At 36.0% G+C, this 19,199-nt stretch overlaps 1 long non-coding RNA gene across 1 annotated transcript in view; it reads right to left on the reverse strand.

Annotated features, from left to right (window-relative positions):
- LOC146397726 (uncharacterized) overlaps positions 1–18,966 on the reverse strand; it is a 159,436-nt gene extending 140,470 nt beyond the window's left edge. Inside the window, exon 1 of the long non-coding RNA XR_014824803.1 lies at positions 18,546–18,966. This is a non-coding gene — a long non-coding RNA (uncharacterized LOC146397726). The remainder of the gene's footprint in view (positions 1–18,545) is intronic.
- Between the last annotated feature and the right edge of the window lie 233 nt (positions 18,967–19,199).

A 19,199-nucleotide genomic window follows, 5' to 3' on the forward strand; every position in this document is an offset into this window, starting at 1 on the left:
ATGTAAAAGACACTAGTACATTCTCTAATAACCAACACAAAAGTAAACTCAAAATGGCTTAAAGACTTCTAGGTGTTAGACCAGAAACCACAGAACTCCTAGATGAAAATACAGGCAAAACACTCTTTGACATAAATTGTAGCAATGTATTTTTTTTTTTGCATCTGTCTCCCAAGGCAAAAAAATATAGAGTTAGGTACAAACTACTATGTATAAAATAAATAAGCTATAAGGACATATTATATAGCACAGAATATATCCACTATTTTATAATAACTTTAAATGGAGTATTATCTATAAAAATTGAGAATCATTTTGCTGTACACCTGAAACATAGTATTGTACACTAACCATTCTTCAATTTAAAAAAATGTACAGGGTTTTTGGTTTGGTTTTACTTCCAAAAATTGACACATGAATTCCCTGCTGCAAATACTCTGCACATGTAGATGCTTTAATAAGTACAGTTCTTTGATCTGGGCATCCCAACTCCAGCGGGCATCTTTGTTCCTTTTGAAAGCAGAGGCAGTGTTTCTCTTTACATTGAATTATAAGTAACCACAAGGTGGCATTCCTTCAGAACACAGTATTGTCCCTACATTTTGGCACCTACATCTTGAAGACTTGATACAGCTTGAATTAACAAATCAATTCATTTCTTTATTGCTGTCCCTTTGGACATTTTACTTAACTTCACAGAAGTTCTTCGTGTTCAGATACTTAAGCATCAACATTTTATTGCTATTTAGGATTTATTTGCTGGATTTAAGATTTTGTAGCCAAGTCCCCCACTCCCTTTCCCACTCCAAATAATGTTTCTCTATGCCTAAAGTATTTGAAAGGCCATTTTTAATCCCACCTCCTAGAAAATAACTCTTAGTTTATGCACAAAATATATAACAAACCCTTGTGGTTTAGAGCTCAGTTTTAGAAGACAGACAGACTGGACTGAAAATTCAGCACTGCTCTCACAAAATATGTGACCTTGTGCAAGCTACTTGACCTCTCCAGTTCCTTCACTTCACCTCATTTACATTAAATGAGATAATGCTTATAAAATGGTATAGGGCCTGGCACATGCATGTTAGGTGCCCAATACATAATAACTGCACTTATTATCAGTTATAGCTAACATAGGAGTTTAAAAACATGTTCCTCAAAGCCCTCATTAGTACCTAAAATATCTTCTTTATAATAGCTCTTAGGTTTAAGACATAGCTTCTAAAAAAAAAAATCACTGAATAATAATACTGTGTGCAGTTTAACTTGTTAGAACAGCTGATTTTACTTCACTTTTGAACATGGCCACAAAGGAATAACAAAAATAGAGAAATATTTGGATACAAAGATGAGGGTGAAGGCTATAGAAAGTCAAGAACAGAGATTGAAGATGGAAGAGAATAAGACTTGGAGGCAATGTGGCAACTGAATTCTGGAAAATCAGCAAGACCAGGATGTCTGGAGTGCAGACTTATTTCCCTTAGTGTTTTCTACTCCCTCTACCTCTCTTAAAATCGAAATAGTATTGCCTAATCCAAAATACTCTCTAATGAAACACAGGAGACCTGATATTTCTAGGTTACAGTAAAATTTGGTATACTGATGACAATAATCACTTTAAATCTTAACAATATAAATAAATATGTATATATCATTATGTTAAAGTTAATTATCCACCAAGTCCCCATAAAGAATAAAATTTGAATAATATGGTTAGAAAAAAAAATAAAAATACCTAATTTTGGCTCAGTCACATACCTAATTTAGGGATGGTGAAACTGAGCTTCAGTCATCTCTCACCATAAAAAGTGAATAGCATAGTTTTTTCCTTGCAGGGTTTTTATGAAACCATGCATATGAAACACAAACTGTCCATGAAAATATAAAATGCAGTGCATGACATATTGTGATTGTTCAACAAATACCATTTTCCATCTATCTGATTTTAAATTCCATATTGTTCTTGCTACCCCCATGGGGAGATGCACCATTATGGCCATCATTTATAATTCTAAGTTGAGAAAAGACCTGGTCCTCTTGTATCCTCATCTACATCCTGGACTTCTCTCTTTTTATATATCTATCCATCTATCCATTCTACTCATTTATATTTGGATTAATTTTGCTGTTTACAAACCTGTGTTACATTTTTCTTGGGGGGGGTGTCAAAATACTATTTCCAAAAAGTGGTTATGAGCATGTAAAGATTATAACCTTCAAAATCTTGGACTTTCAATGACTAACAATTTTAAGCTGATAATACCTGCTACTGCTCCCTATACAAAGCTCGCCCTTCCTGAAAATGTCAGAAGAAACAGACACCCCACCAATGGCTATTTCCTGCTTTTTACATTTATTAAGAAACATCACCCAACTAGAGAGGGATGTGTAATATGTAGGGCATGTTAGACTGTAATAGCAGATGCCTAAATTTCAATAGTAATACAATAGACATGCCTGGATAAGTATTCAGGTGAGGAGAAAAATTCTACTCCAAGTATTCATCAAGGGACCAGGGTCCTTCTACCTTGTCTTTTCACCATCCCATAGAGCCATGTCATAATAAATATCCAGCCAGAAAAATAAAAAAAAAAGCAATCACAGAAGAGACACACCACATTTTCTAATAGCTTTGGTCTGAGAGTGACCCACATAACATTTTCTCATATCTATTGGCAAGAAATAGTCATACAGATACACCTAGCTACAAGGGGAGGTTCCTAGTTACAATACTATTACTGGAGAAGAAAATATAATAGAATTCAGTGGTCAGTGAGAGATCACTGCCACAGTGTATTAAAAAAAGCTTATATTTCAATTGTATTTTTGTTTACTGTAAAACAATAACTTTCTAGTATATTGATACTTACCTTGTTTTGCTGAAGAATCTCTCAAGGTATAGTAATTTTAATTCTGCCTGTTCCCAAATGGGTAACATGTTATTTGGGAGAGTGGGTGGCATTAGTTGTAGAAAGGGGATGATATTTCTTAATGTAATTTTAAATAACAGACCCAATTTAGTGCAGCAATAGCGAAGTATTCAATTAAAATCACATTATTAAAATAAAAATTAATGTTCTGTTGCTGAACTGCTTGGCTGAATGCACCAATTAAAAGTTTTCTTATTTTTCCCAACCGTTTCTCCCATCTTTTGGAGAAAGACATACAAACACACATGCACAACTTTCTGACTAGAAAGAGGCCAGGACTTGCTCAGAATCATATAGCTAACACTGGGCAGAGCTGACACTGGGCAAGGGGGTGGTTGGATCAAGATGGCAAAATAGGAGGATGTAGAGCTCACCTCACCAACACAAATATATCAAAAATACATCCATATGTGAAAAATTCTCACAAAAAACTAACTTGAAACTGGCAAAAAGAATGCCTATACAACCAAAGGTGCAAAAAAGATTTCTATACAACCATATAAGACAGAAAAAATGAAGCACATGGACAGGACCACTGCCCCTGGGAGGAATCTCAAATGAAGAAAAGAACCACATGTAAGATTCCTGTCCTGGGGAGCAAATGGGTCTAAACACAGTCCAGGCATCTCAGTCCTGGGGTCCTATGTTAAGAAGACAAGCATCTTTTGTTTCTGAAAGAATCACTGAGACAAAGACAAGGGCTAGAGAAAACTATTCTACATGCAAAGAGTGTGTGTGGTGCTTCTCTGCCAACAAATAGGGTGGAGAGAATTCTTTGCTGGTGGCTGCCCCCTCACTGGTCTCTCAAATTCAAATTGAGCAAATACTCCAACCCTACTCATTCCACACCACAGCTTGAGCAAACAAGGTCCTGGGGAATGACTCATCTAGTTACACACAAACAGCCTAGGGCCTGGGGTATGGGGCAGTGGCAGACAGTGCTCCTGCTAGCTATACAGCACTCCAGCAACAGACCAGACCTCTGACAGCAGAAAAGCTGCTTCAATTACTACAGTCCATAATAACACCCCAGCCCCCAAACAAATGAACAATCTAACGCCACCCACTCAACACCACAGCCCTGATCTCGGATAATCCCAATAGAAAAAGGGAAGTCACCTTGGGCTTCTTCTGAGCAGAACCAAGGACACCTGCACAGGTGTGCATTGGACCTTTTTAAGTGCATGACCACCATGTATTTCAGCACTTCCTTTAGAGCAACAGCCTCATTGTGGAGAGAAAGAAAAACACACACTAAAGTAAACAGAGCCAGCTTGAGCCCAACCTTCAAGACTTTCATTCTAGCAACTATGTAGCAGACCCTACACCTCATAGGGTGGCTACAAACACAGAACAAAGAGGAAGTTATGCCACATATCCTGTGCAGGTTTTAGATCCTGCACCAACCACATCCCCTAGTAATAACAGCCAGGCATATCCTGAGGAAGGATATGGTTGGCATCCACATCAAAACCAACCCTTGCACCAAATATACTGGGCACTTCATGGATGCTGCTATATAAAATCACCCCTTAAAGACCACAAATGATAACTTTTTATCATAAATTCAGAGAGACAGAAAAGTTAAGTAAAATGAAAACGTAGAGGGGGAGTTCCTGCTGTGGCTCAGCAGTAATGAACCTAACTAGTATCCATGAGGACATGGGTTCGATCCCTGGCCTTGCTCAGTGGGTTAAGGATCCAGCACTGCTGAGCTGTGGTATAGGTCACAGATGCATTTGGGTTGCGCATTGCTATGGCTGTGGCACAGGCCAACAGCTACAGATCCAATTCAACCCCTAGCCTGGGAGCTTCCATATGCTCCATATGGAGCCCTAAAAAAAAAAAAAAAAAAGTAGAGGAACAACTCTTCATTACAAAAGCAAAAGAAAACCCCTAAAAAAAAAATGAAAGAAAGACAGAGACAGTCTACCAGGTAATTAATTCAAAAAAGGTATTACTAGAAATACCAAATTAAGAAAAAGTATCAATATAAATGTAAAACTATAAAGATAACCAAAACAAAAGTAGATAATTCAACTGTTGAGATAAAAATCAACTTAGAAGCAATGAATAGCAGATTATGTAACACTGAAGAACAAATGAGTGATCTGGAATATAAAATAATGCAAATCACTCAATCAGAACAGCAGACAGAAAGACAATTTTTAAAAAAAGAAATCAGCATGCACGATCTATGCGATAACAAAATGGGCTAACTTACATATAGTAGGGGTTCTAGAAGGAGAAGAGAGAGAGAAGAAGATTGAAAATACATTTGAAGAAATTATAGCTGAAATATTTCCAGACCTCAAGAAAGAAACGGACATTCAGGTACTGGAAGCACAGAAGACTTAAATAAGATGCACCCAAACAGATCCACACCAAGACATGTCACAATAAAAGAGGCAACAATGAAAGATAAAGAAGATTTTAAATCAGCAAGAGAAAAGTTATGTGCACAGGAGCTCCCATGAGGCTGTCAGCTTATTTCTCTGCAGAAATGCTGCTGGCCAGAGGAAGTGGAATCATATACTCAAATTCATGAAAGGGAAAAAAACCCCTGCAACCTAAGATACCACACTCAGCAAGAGCTTCATGAAGAAAAGGAGAGAGAAAAAAATTTCTCGAACAACCAAAAACTAAATTAATTCAGCAATAATACACCTACTCTAAAAGAAATGTTGAAGGGCCTTCTCTAAATGGAAAAAAAAGAAAACAAAATCTATAGGAAAGGGAAAATCACAATAGAAAGGCAAATATAAAGTAACAATTGAAGATCACTTAAGTAATCCAGTCCATAGATTAAAAACCCACACAAAAAAATGCAGAAGTGCCTGTAACTACAACAAACAGTAAAAAGATAAGCATGAAGATGTAAAATAGGTTATCCAAAACACAAAATGCTGAGGATAGGAGTAAAAGATGTAGATCTTTGTGTTTGAACTTAATCAATTACCAATTTAAACCAATTAGATATAATTATGGGTTAACATACATGAACCTATGATAGCCATAAATCAAAAACCTACAATAGATGCAAAAAAAACAAAAAGAAAGGAACTCAAGCAGACTACAAAAGAAAATAATCCAATTATAACAGGAAAGACAAAAAGAAGATGTGAACAAAAAAAGAACTGTAAGAAAAAATGGAAAACAAGGAATAAAATGGAAATAAATACATAACTCTTAATAATTACTTTGAATGTCAATGGACTAAATGTTTTGACCATAAGAAACAGGGTAGTTTCTTGGATTAAGAAAAAACAACACCCTTCAACACTGTGCTTGTAAGAAACTTACTTCAGAGCAAAAGACAGACTGAAAGTAAAGGGAATGAAAATATATTATGCAAATAGAAAGGATAAAAAAGCAAGCATAGCAATTCTCACGTAAGACAAATTAGACTTTAAAAGCTACATGAAAGGCAGACATAAAATGATAAAGGGATCAATACAAGAAGACTTTGTTGCATTAATTAACATATACACACCAAATACATATATAAAGCATATATAAGAGCCCCTAAATACATAAAGCAAATACTAAGAGACATAAAGAGAAACTGACAGTAATGCAATAATAGTAGGAGACCTTAACACTGCTGACATTAATGTACAGATCATCCACACAGAAAAAAATTATTAAGGGCAACAGAGGTCTTATATGACACAAAAGACCAGTTGGGCTTAATTGACATCTACAGGATACTACATCCAAAAAAAGCAGAATACACATTCTTTCCGAGTGTGCATGGAACATTCTCCAGGACAGAACAAAAACTAGGTCATAAAACAAGCCTCAACAACTTTGAGAATAGAAATTTCAATTATCTTTTCTGACAATAGTATTTAAAAATAAATCAGCCACAGAAAGAAAAATGGGAAGACAACAAACATGCACACACTAAACAACACTGTATTTAAAAAAACAGGTCAGCAAGAAATAAAAGAGAAAATCTGTAAATACCTTGAGATAAATGGAAATGAAAATACAACTTTACAAAATTCTATGTGATGCAGCAAAAATAGTTCTGAGAGAGATGTTTATGGCCATACACACCTTCAGGAAATAAGAAAAATCTCAAATGAGTAACATATTTAAGTACTATTTCACTTTAAATACTACTGCCACCTAAAGAATAAGACACAGATACATCATGACCAGGAGAGATTCATCCCAGGTGCACAAGGATGGTTCAACATACACCATACACCACATTAACAAAAGAAAAGTAAAAAACCACATGATCATCTCAATAGACGCAGAGAAAGCATTTCACAAATTCCAACATCCAAGCATGATCGAAACTCTTAGCAAAGTGGGTATAGAGGGAACATAATCAAAGCCATTTATGACAAACCCACAGCAAATATAATATTCAGTGGAGTAAAGCTAAATGCCTTCCCACTAAAATCTGAAACAAGACAAGGATGCCCACTCTCACCACTGTTATTCAACATAGTACTGGAAGTCCTAGCCACAGCAATCAGACAAACAAAATAAATAAAAGGCATCCAAATAGGAAGAGAAGAGGTAAAACTGTCACTGTATACAGATGACATGATACTATATATAGAAAACCCTAAGGACTCAACCCAAAAAGTACTTGAACCGATCAACAAATTCAGCAAAGTAGCAGAATATAAGATTAACATTTAGAACTCAGTCACATTTCTGTATACCAGCAATGAAATATTAGAAAAGGAATACAAAAATATAATACCTTTTAAAATTGCACCTCAAAAAATCAAATACCTCGGAATACACCTGACCAAGGAGGTAAAGGACCTATATGCCGAGAACTATAAAACATTAATCAAGGAAATTAAAGAAGATGCAAAGAAATGGAAAGATATTCCATACTCCTGGGTGGGAAAAATTAATATTGTAAAAATGGCTATACTACCCAAAGCAATCTACAGATTCAATGCAATCCCTATCAAATTACCCGTCACATTTTTCACAGAACAAGAACAAACAATCCAAAAATTTATATGGAACAACAAAAGACCCAGAATCGCCAAAGCAATCCTGAGAAACAAAAACCAAGCAGGAGGCATAACTCTCCCAGACTTCAAGAAATACTACAAAGCCACAGTCATCAAAACAGTGTGGTACTGGTATCAAAACAGACAGACCAATGGAACAGAATAGAGAACCCAGAAATAAACCCAGACACCTATGGTCAATTAATCTTTGACAAAGGAGGCAACAACATAAAATGGGGGAAAATACAGTCTTTTCAGTAAGTATTGCTGGGAAACCTGGACAGCTGCAAGCAAATCAATGAAACTAGAACACACCCTCACACCATACACAAAAATAAACTCAAAATGGCTGAAAGACTTAAATATAAGACAAGACACCATCAAACTCCTAGAAGAAAACATAGGCAAAACATTTTCTGACATCAACCCTATGAATATTTTCTCAGGTCAGCTTCACAAAGCAACAGAAGTAAGAGCAAAAATAAACCAGTGGGACCTAATCAAACTGAAAAGCTTCTGCACAGCAAAGGAAACCAAAAAGAAAACAAAAAGACAACTTACAGAATGGGAGAAAATAGTTTCAAATGATGCAACTGACAAGGGCTTAATCTCTAGAATATATGAGCAACTTATACAACTCAACAGCAAAAAAGCCAACAACCCAATTGAAAAATGGGCAAAAAACCCAAACAGATATTTTTCCAAGGAAGATGTACAGATGGCCAACAAGCACATTAAAAAATGCACAAAATCCCATATTATTAGAGAAATGCAAATCAAAACTACCACAAGATACCACCTCACACCAGTAGGAATGGCCATCATTAAGAAGTCCCCAAATAACAAGCACTGGAGCGGGTGTGGAGAAAAGGGAACCCTCCTGCACTGTGGCTGGATATGTAAGCTGGTACAACCACTATGAAGATCAGTATGGAGATACCTTAGAAATCTGTACATAGAACTACCATATGACCCAGCAATCCCACTCTTGATGGGACAAAAGTTTCCTTAAAAAAAGACGCATGCACCCACATGTTCATTGCAGCACTATTCACAATAGCCAAGACATGGAAAAAACCCAAATGTCCATCGACAGACGATTGGGTTAGAAAGATGTGGTATATATACACAATGGAATACTACTCAGCCATAAAAAAGAACGACATGGAGTTCCCGTCGTGGTGCAGTGGTTAACGAATCCGACTAGGAACCATGAGGTTGCGGGTTCGGTCCCTGCCCTTGCTCAGTGGGTTAACGATCCGGCGTTGCCGTGAGCTGTGGTGTAGGTTGCAGACGCGGCTCGGATCCCGCGTTGCTGTGGCTCTGGCGTAGGCCAGTGGCTACAGTTCCGATTCGACCCCTAGCCTGGGAACCTCCATATGCCGCCGGAGCGGCCCAAAGAAATAGCAAAAAAAGACAAAAAAAAAAAAAAAAAAAAAAAAAAAGAACGACATGATGCCATTTGCAGCAACATGGATGGAACTAGACTCTCATACTGAATGAAGTAAGTCAGAAGGAGAAAGACAAATACCATATGCTAGCACTTATGTTGGGAATCTAATATATGGCACAAATGAACCTTTCCATAGTAAAGAAACTCATGGATTTGTAGAATAGACTTGTGGTTGACAAGGGGGAGGGGGAGGAAGTGGGGTGGATTGGGAGCTTGGGGTTAATAGATGCCAACTATTGTCTTCGGAATGGATTAGCCATGAGATCCTGCTGTGTAGCACTGGGAAATATGTCTAGTCACTTATGATGGAACATGATTATGTGAGAAAATAGAATGTGTACATGTATGTGTAACTGGGTCAACATGATGTATAGTAGAAAAAAATGTATTGGGGAAATAACAATTTAAAAACATAAAAAAATAAAAAATAAATAAAGAATAAGATAAAGAGGAAAAGCAAAGCCCAAAGTAGGTAGGAAAAAGGAAATAAGGAGAGGAAATAAATAGAGATCAAAAAATAGAAAAGATCAATGAAATCAGGAGCTGTTTTTTAAAAAAGATATACAAAATAGACAAATCTTCAGCCAAGCCCACCATAAGGAAAAGAGAGCACCCAAATAAAATAAGAAGTGAAAGAGGAGAAATAATACCTGATGCAACAGAGAAAGAAAAATCACAATAGAGTAAAATGAACAGTTACCTGCCAACAGTTTGGACAACCTATGATAAACGGACAAATTTCTGGAAACTTACAGCCTGCCATGACTGAATCAAGAAGTAAAAAATAATTTGAACAAACCAATTAGAAGAAAGGAGACATAATCTGTAATTAAAAAAATAAAACCCTGCAAACAAAAGTCTAGTACAGGACTACTTCCCTGGGAAATTCTACCAAACATATAAAGAATTGATGCCTATCCTTTTAAAACTATTCCACAGACTAAAGAGAGTGGAATACCATCATCCTAATATAAAAACCAGACAAATATACTACAAAAAAGAAAATGACAAGCCAATATCTTTGATGAATATAGATGTAAAAAAACCCCAACAGGATACTGGCAGACAGAATCCAACTATACATAAACATGTCATAAACTATGATCAAATTGGATTCATTCCAGGGTTATCAGGATGGTTCAACATTTACAAATGAGTTACTGTAATATGCTACATTATCAAAAAGAAAGAAAAATCCACGTGTTTATACAGATGCATAAAAAAATTTGACGAAATTCAACATTCATTCATGAGAAAAAATTCTCATCAAAGTAGGTGTAGAGGAAACATACCTCAATATAATAAAGGCCAACATAATATTATAACACTTAATGGTGAAAAGCTGAAACCCTTCCTGATAAATACAAAAACAAGATAAGGATGCCCACTCTCATTGTCTCTATTTAACATAGTATTGGAAGCCCTAACCATAGTCATCAGACAAGAAATAAAGACTATCCGAATTAGAAGGGAAGAGGTAAAACTGTCACTCTTTGGTGATTATATGATACTCTATATAGAGTACCCTAAAATCCCTAAACAAAAACTAATTGAGCTAATAAACAAATTCAGCAAAGTAACAGGATACAAAGTTAATATACAGAAATTTGTTGTGGCTCTTTACGTTAATGATGAAATATCAGAAAAAGAAAGTTTAAAAAACTCCTGCTTATGATCACATCAAAAAAATAACTAGGAATAAACTTAACCAAAGAGATGAAAGACCTTTACTCTGAGTACTAAAAAACAGCAATAAAGGAAACTGAAGATGATTCAAAGATATAGAAATATATCCTGTGTTCTTCGATTGGAAAAATCAATCTGAGTAAAATGGCCATACTACCCAAATCAATCTATGATTTAATGAAATCCCTAATAAAATACCCAAGACATTTTTCACAGTACTATAACAAATGATCCTAAAATTTATGTTAACCCACAAAAGACTAAAAATTGCCAAGTAATGCTGAGGGAAAAGAACAAAACTGAAAGTATAGCTCTTCCAGATGTCATGATATACTACAAAGCTACAGTAGTCCAAACAGCATGGTATTGGCGCAGAGAGACACACTGATCAATGTAATAGAATTAAAGAGCCCAGAAATAAACCCACGAATCTATGGTCAATCTTTGACCAAAAAAGGCAACAATATACAGTGGAGAAAACATAAATCTCTTCAAAAAGTGGGAAAACTAATGCAAATCAATGAAAATAAAACAGTGCCACATAGCATATACATGGTTTAATGACCTAAATATAAGACATGACACCATAAAAATCCTAGAAGAGAGCATAGGTCAAATAGTTTTAAACATAAATCACAGTAATATTTTCTTGGATCAGCCTTCCAAAGCAAAAGATATACAATCAAAAATAAATAAACCTCACCTTTTAAAAGGCTTTTGTTAAGCAATAGAAACCATCAACAAAATGAAATGAAGGGAGTAAACAAGGAATGGGAGTAAATATTTGTAAAGATACAACTGACATAGGGTTAATATTCAAAATATGCAAACAGTTCATATAACTCAATATCAAAAAACCAAAAATCCAAAGAAAAAAATGGGCAAAAGACTTGAATAGACATTCTTCTAAGAAGACATACAGATGGCTAACAGGCACATGAAAAGATACTCAATGCTGCTAATTATTAGAGAAATGAAATCAAAATCACAATAAGGTATCATCTCACACCTGTAAGAATGGCTATCATCAAATAGTTTACAAATAACAAATGTTGGCGAGGACATGGAGTAGAGGGATTCCTTGTATGCTGCTGGTGGAAATGTAAAGTGGTGCAGCCAGTATGGAAAACGGTATGAAAGTTCCTTAAAAAACTAAAAAGAGCTACCATAGAATCCAGCAATTCCACTCCTAAGTATGTATCTGGAAAATTAAAAAACTAACTTGAAAATATACATGCTTCTTCAATGTCCACTGTAGCACTATTTTTAAACAACCAAGACATCTAAGCTATTCAAGTGTCCCAAACACATGAGTAGATTAAGAAGATGTGATACGCATTCATATACACACACGACACACACTCACACACACACAGGAATATTATTTAGCCATAGAAAATAAAATATTGTCATTTGGAGCAAGTTGAATGGACTTAGGGACTATTATGTTAAGTGATATGTCATAAAGAGAAAGACAAAAATTATATGATATGCTTTGTATTTGAAGTCTAAAAAAATGAGTCTATACACAAAACTGAAACATAAGCATAGACATAGAAGACAAATTTATGGTTGCCAAAGGAGAATAAGGGGGCAAGTAGGAGTGACAAATGAGGAGGATGAAATCAACAGATACAAACCACTATAAATATAATACATAATCATCACGAATTTACCATGTAGCACAGGGAATTATACCTAATATCATGTAATAACCTATAATGGTATATAATCTGCCCAAAAAATGAGTCACTATGCTATTTACCTGAAACTAATACAATGTCGTAAAACAACTATGTTATAATAAAATATATGCAAAAATAAAGAGATAAAACAGTTATAGGCAAATAAAGAAAAATTGCTATCAGCAGAAAGAGGACTATTTTATTCATAAAATATTTTATGTAAACCTTACGGTAACCATAAGTTAAAAATCTAGAGCAAAGTCATGAAACAAAAATGGGGAGATGAGAAAATCACCAAATTTAAGGTAGACAGATACAGAAGGCAAAGATAAGATGGAGAGACAAAATAACCAGAAGAGAAAAGATAAAATGGCAGTAGTAATTCTTACCTATCAATAATCATCTTAAACATAAATGAATTGAACTCACTCTTCAAAATGCACAGTGTGGAGTTCCCTGGTGGCTCCATGGGTTAAGGATTCAGTGTTGTCACTGCTGGAAATTGGTAACTGCTGTGGTGTGGGTTCGATCCCTGGCCCAAGAACTTCTGCATGTTGTGTGTGCAACCAAAAAAAAAAAGGCATAAAGTGACTGAATGCATGAAAAAACAAGATCCAACACTGTGGCTAAAGAAGGCTAATTTCAGCTCAAAAGACACACGTAGACTCAAAGTGAAAGGATGGAAAATGATATTCCAAGTAAATAGAAGTGAAAATAAGGGAGGCATAGCCACATTTTATCAGATAAAATAGATTTCAGGCCAAAAAAGGGTAACAAGAAATAAGGATAGTCATTGTATAATGATAAAGGCGTCAGAATATCAAGAAGATACAGCAATCATAAGTATGTATGTTCCCAATACCTAAGCTCTGAAATAAGCTATTAACAACAGATATTAAGGGATAGACAGCACAGTAACTTTAGGATACTTAAGTATATAATCCAGACAGAAAAGTCCACCAACACTGGAGCTGAACCATATTTTAGAATAAACTTAACAGACATATACAGAACATTTCATCCAACAGTAGCAGAATATGTGTTCTCAACTGCACGTGGTTCATAATCCAGGATAGATCATATGATCAACCAAATCTCAATAAATTTTAGAATACTGAAATCATGCCAACTTTCTTCTCGTACCACAATGGTATGAAATTTGAAATAAACAAGAGGAAGAAACTGAGAAGATTTACAAATATGTAAAAACTAAACACACTTCTAAACAACTGTAAGGTCAAAGAAGAAATCAAAAGGGAAATAACTTATAAAGAAACAAATAAAAATGCAACCTATTAAATATGTGAGACTACACAAAAGTAGTTCTGGGAGGAAAGTTTATAGCAGTAAAGTCTGCTATATTAAGAAATTAGAAAGATCTCAAATGAATAATCTAACTTTATACCTCAAGATCCTACAAAAAGAACGAATTAAGCCAAAAGTTAGCAGAAAGTAGGAAACAATAAGGACCAGAACGGAAACATGTGAAATGGAGACTAGAAAAACAACAGAATCAACAAAACTAAGATTTAAAAAAAAAGTTAAACAAAATTGACAAATCTTTAGCTAAATTAAGCAAAAAAAAAAACCCCATCAAATCAGAAATGACAGTGAAGATGTTAAAACTGCTACTATGAATACACAGACTCATAAGAGAGTATTATACATAATTACATGTCCACAAATTATATAACTTAGAAGAAATTAATATTACATTTCTTAAGTGCAAAACCTAGTAAGACACTTAAACAATCAGAAGGACAATCAGAAGGTCTAGAAAATCTGAAGACCAATAATCTGTAAATAGATTGAATCAGTAATTGAAAGACTTCTTTAACAAAGAAAACTCCATAACCAAATAGCTTGAGAATTATACCAAACATTTAAACAAGAATTAACACCCATCCTCCTCAAACTTTTACAAAATATTGAGAAGCCAAGAATACTTTCACACTCATTTTATAAGGCCAGCATTAGTTTGATACAAGATACCACAAGAAAACTATAAACTAATATTTCTGATGAACATAAGTTTATCAACAAACATCATATAAGTTCTCAACAAAATATTGGGAAACCAAATTCAAGAACACAATAAAAAAAAAATCATGACCAAATGGGTATTTTCCCTGGGATACAAAGGTGGCTCAATATATGCAACTGAATAAATGAAATACATTACATTAAAAAAAATGAAAAGTAAAAATTACATAATCATCTCAATAGGTTTTGAAAAGCGTTTGGAAAAATATCACATTCTTTTGCAATAAAAACTCTTAACAGACTGGTTATAGAAAAAACATACCTGAACAAAATAAAGACCATATAAAATAAGCACACAACTAACATTATACTCAAAAGGAGAGAAATAGAAAATGGGTTTCCTTAGATCAAGAACAAAGCATAGATGCCCACTTTCACCACTCCTTTCAGTACAGTCCTTAATAGTCCAGGCTATAGCAATTAGGTAAGACAAAAAACTAAAATGCCAAAGAGTCTGTCAAAACCCTGATGGGATTAATTGACAAAATCAATTAAGTGGCAGAATACAAAATTAACATAACAAAATCAGTTGCATTCCTTTATACTAGTGATGAAACTCTCAAAAAAGAAATAAAGAAAACTGGAGTTCCTGTCGTGGCACAGTGGTCAACGAATCCGAGTATGAACCATGAAGTTGTGGGTTCAATACCTGGCCTCGCTCAGTGGGTTAAGGATCTGGCATTGCCATGAGCTGCGGTGTAGGTGGCAGACGAGGCTCGGATCCCATGAGGCTCTGGCATAGGCTGATAGCTATAGCTCCTATTAGACCCCTAGCCTGGGAATCTCCATGTGCAGCAGGAGCAGCCCTAGATAAGGCAAAAAGACAAATAAATAAATAAAACCATCATGTTCACATTGCAAAACAATAAAATATGAAGAATAAATTTCACCAGTGATGTGAAAAGTCTGTACAATGAAAAATATAGAACTTTGCTGAAAGAAATAAAAGACCCAAACAAATGGAAAGGTATCTGTGTTCCCACATTCGAAGAATTAATATTGTTAAAATTACATTTCCTAAAGCCATCTACTGATTCAGTGCAATTTCCATCAAAACAATGAAGGCATTTTTTACAGAAATCAATCTTAAAATTTGGTTGGAACCACAAAAGACATCAAGCAGCCAAAGCAATCCTGAAAGAAAAAAAAAAAAAAAGCAAAGCCAGAAGTATCATGCTTCTAGATTTCAAACTATATTACGAAGCCATAATAATAAAAATAGTATAGTTCTGACACAAAAGTAGACACACTGACCAATGGAACAGAATACATAATTCAAAATTAAACCCTGGAACAGGGAGTCAGAACATAAATGGGGAAACAATAGTCTCTTCAATAAGTGGTGCTGGGAAAACTGGAACAATGCAGAACAGTGATTCTAGGACCCTTATTTCACACCACTTACAAAAGTTTCCTTAAACTGGATCAAAGAGACACATGCACCCTAGTGTTCACTGAAGCACTATTTACAATAGCCAAGTTATGGAAACAACCTAAATGTCTACTGACATAGGAATGGATAAAAATGTCATGAATATAAAGAATGGAGTATTACCTAGCCATAAGAAATTAACAAAATGCCATTTGTAGCAATACGGATGGACCTAGGAATTATCAGAGTAAGTGAAGTAAGCCAGAAAAGACAAATACTATATCACTTACATATGAAATCTGAAAAAAAGATACAAATGAACTTATTTATAAAACAGAAATAGACCCATAGACATAGAAAATAAACTTACAGTTACCAAGTGGGAAGGGGGGAGATAAATTAGAGTATGGGATTAACATTTACGCATTACTATATATAAAACATATAACCTACAAGGACTTACTGGATAGCTCAGAGAACTATACTCAATATTTTGTAATAATCTACGAGGGAAAAGAATCTGAAAAAGAATACAAATACAAATATGTAACTGAATCACTGTTGCTATATCACCTCAAACTAACATGACACTGTAAATCAACAATACTTCAATTTTAAAAAATAGATCAAAGACTTAAATAAAAGATCTGATATAATAAAACACCAAGAGAAAACAAAGAGAAGCTTATCAATATTGGTCTTGGCCATTGTTTTTAGGCATGATGCCAAAAGCACAAAGAAAAATAAATAAATGGAATGTATCAAACTCAAAAGCTTCTGTTAAGCTAAAGTAACAATGAAAACAACATACAGAGAAGACATTTTTGCAAACCATGTATCAAAAAAGGGGTGAATATGCAAAATATATAAAGAACTCAGTCATTTCAATAACAACAGAGCCAACCTCGTTAAAAAATGGGAAGAAATAAACAGACATTTCTCCAAGAACTTTATAAAAATGTCCTATAGACAATATGAAAAAAAAATGTTCGACATCACCAATCATCAAGAAATGCAAGTCAAAACCACAATGAGCTATCACTTCACACCTGTTAGAATGACCATCATTAAGAAAACAAGAGACGACAGGTGCAGGCGAGGATGTGATTAAAAGGGAACTCTAATACATTGTTGTAGGAATATAAATTGGTCCAACCACTACAGAAAACAATATGAGGGTTCCTCAAACAATTTAAAACAGGTCTACCATACAGTTTAGCAATTCCATTTCTGGGTATATTCCCAAAAGAAAATGAAAACAGGATATCAGTATTACAATATCTTGTAATGATCTAAATCTAATATAATCTGCAAAATACTCATCGGTATGCTTTACACTTGAAACTAACACAATATTGTGAGTCAACTATACTTCAATAAAAAAATAAAAAGAGGAGTTCCCGTCGTGGCGCAGTGGTTAACGAATCCGACTAGGAACCATGAGGTTGCGGGTTCGGTCCCTGCCCTTGCTTAGTGGGTTAACCATCCGGCGTTGCCGTGAGCTGTGGTGTAGGTTGCAGACGCGGCTCGGATCCTGCGTTGCTGTGGCTCTGGCGTAGGTCTGTGGCTACAGCTCCGATTCGACCCCTAGCCTGGGAACCTCCATATGCCGCGGGAGCGGCCCAAGAAATAGCAAAAAGACAAAAAAATAAATAAATAAATAAAAAGAAACTGAGACTAAAAATGAACTTTGACTCTAAAATACCATAATCTACAATTACCTATGTCATTTGAGCCAGTGTAATATGGCAAATGTAATTTAAGAAACAATTCAAACACTTTATTAACACAAGCATAGCTTCTCCACCTATGAGCTTTTTTAAAAACAACATTCAACCTTCTGTTTCTTTATCTTCTTAAAATGATTTGAAAAATTACCAGGCATAAAGAGGGAAATCAAGAAAAAAGTCAAGATAACAATTGCGAAAAAAACCCTCAGATTTAGCAAAATGTGACTTCTTATTTTATTTTTATTTATTCATTTATCTTTGTCTTTTCAGGGCCGCACCTGCAGCATATGGAGGTTCCCAGGCTAGAGGTCGAATCTGAGCTGTAGCCTACACCACAGCCGTGTCTGCGACCTACGCTATAGCTCAGGGCAATCCTTAACCCACTGAGTGAGGCCAGGGATCAAACCTGCGTGCTCATGGATTCTAGTCAAATGTGTTTCTGCTGAGCCCCGATGGGAACTCCTGGCCTCTGATTTAAATCACGCCTTTCGTCCCACTGACCTAGAAATATATCATCCTGGGACGCAGAGACACGAACTTCAGCAAGTCTTAGACCCTAGAGAAAACTTCCACACTGTTTTACCACTGTAAAAATGTTTTTTTCTTCATTAACTCCTTATTACACGTCACACTCTTAAGTATACCGTGGACTTACGTGAAAAAATGAACTGTATCCAGGAATCAAAACCACAGCACATAACGCTCTATCGATGTGCACGCCAGCTTTAGAAGAGACAGAGACCACATGCGCCCGCGAAAAAAGCTCTTCTGAGCTGCCGGGGGTTTGGGGCGGGTGTGAAAGGTTCTGCTTCCGGGCTGCGCAGTGGGCGTGGCACCACGTGGGGGCCGCCTGCGCCCCGCCCCGCCAGCTGGCACCAGCTTCTGGGCCTTGGGGCTAGCAGGAACCCCAGGCTGCCAAGTGGGGTGCCAAGCAGGAACCCTCTGCTGGGGCCATCCACCTGGTTCTTGAGGCAGCAGCAGCCATGATATCCCAGGTCTCCGGGCGCCATGGCAGCGAAGTGCATCCTCAGAAGCCCCTGGCTTAGTGGTCCTCTGTGGATGATTTGGATCAGAATGACCCACAAGGACAAAGTGTCTGGCTGGAGAGGAACTGTGCTTCCACGAGGGGCCAACCAGGGGGTGCCCTCAGGGCTCCGGAGGTACTAGAGGGTGGCTAAGCCGCCCTTATGCAGCGCCTCCCTGACTGACTGGGGTTAGAAAAAGGAAGCCCAACCCACACCCCCTCACCCGCGACGCGAGAAAGGGCTAGTCCTCCAAGGGCTCCAAGCTCCGCCTGTGTAAGAAGAAC

This window comes from Sus scrofa, chromosome 13, assembly GCF_054392235.1.
Source record: "Sus scrofa isolate SSC_HxYL_T2T_F1_AM1 chromosome 13, Sscrofa_HxYL_maternal_Yorkshire_Landrace_v2.0, whole genome shotgun sequence".
In the NCBI taxonomy this organism is placed as follows: Eukaryota; Metazoa; Chordata; class Mammalia; order Artiodactyla; family Suidae; genus Sus; species Sus scrofa.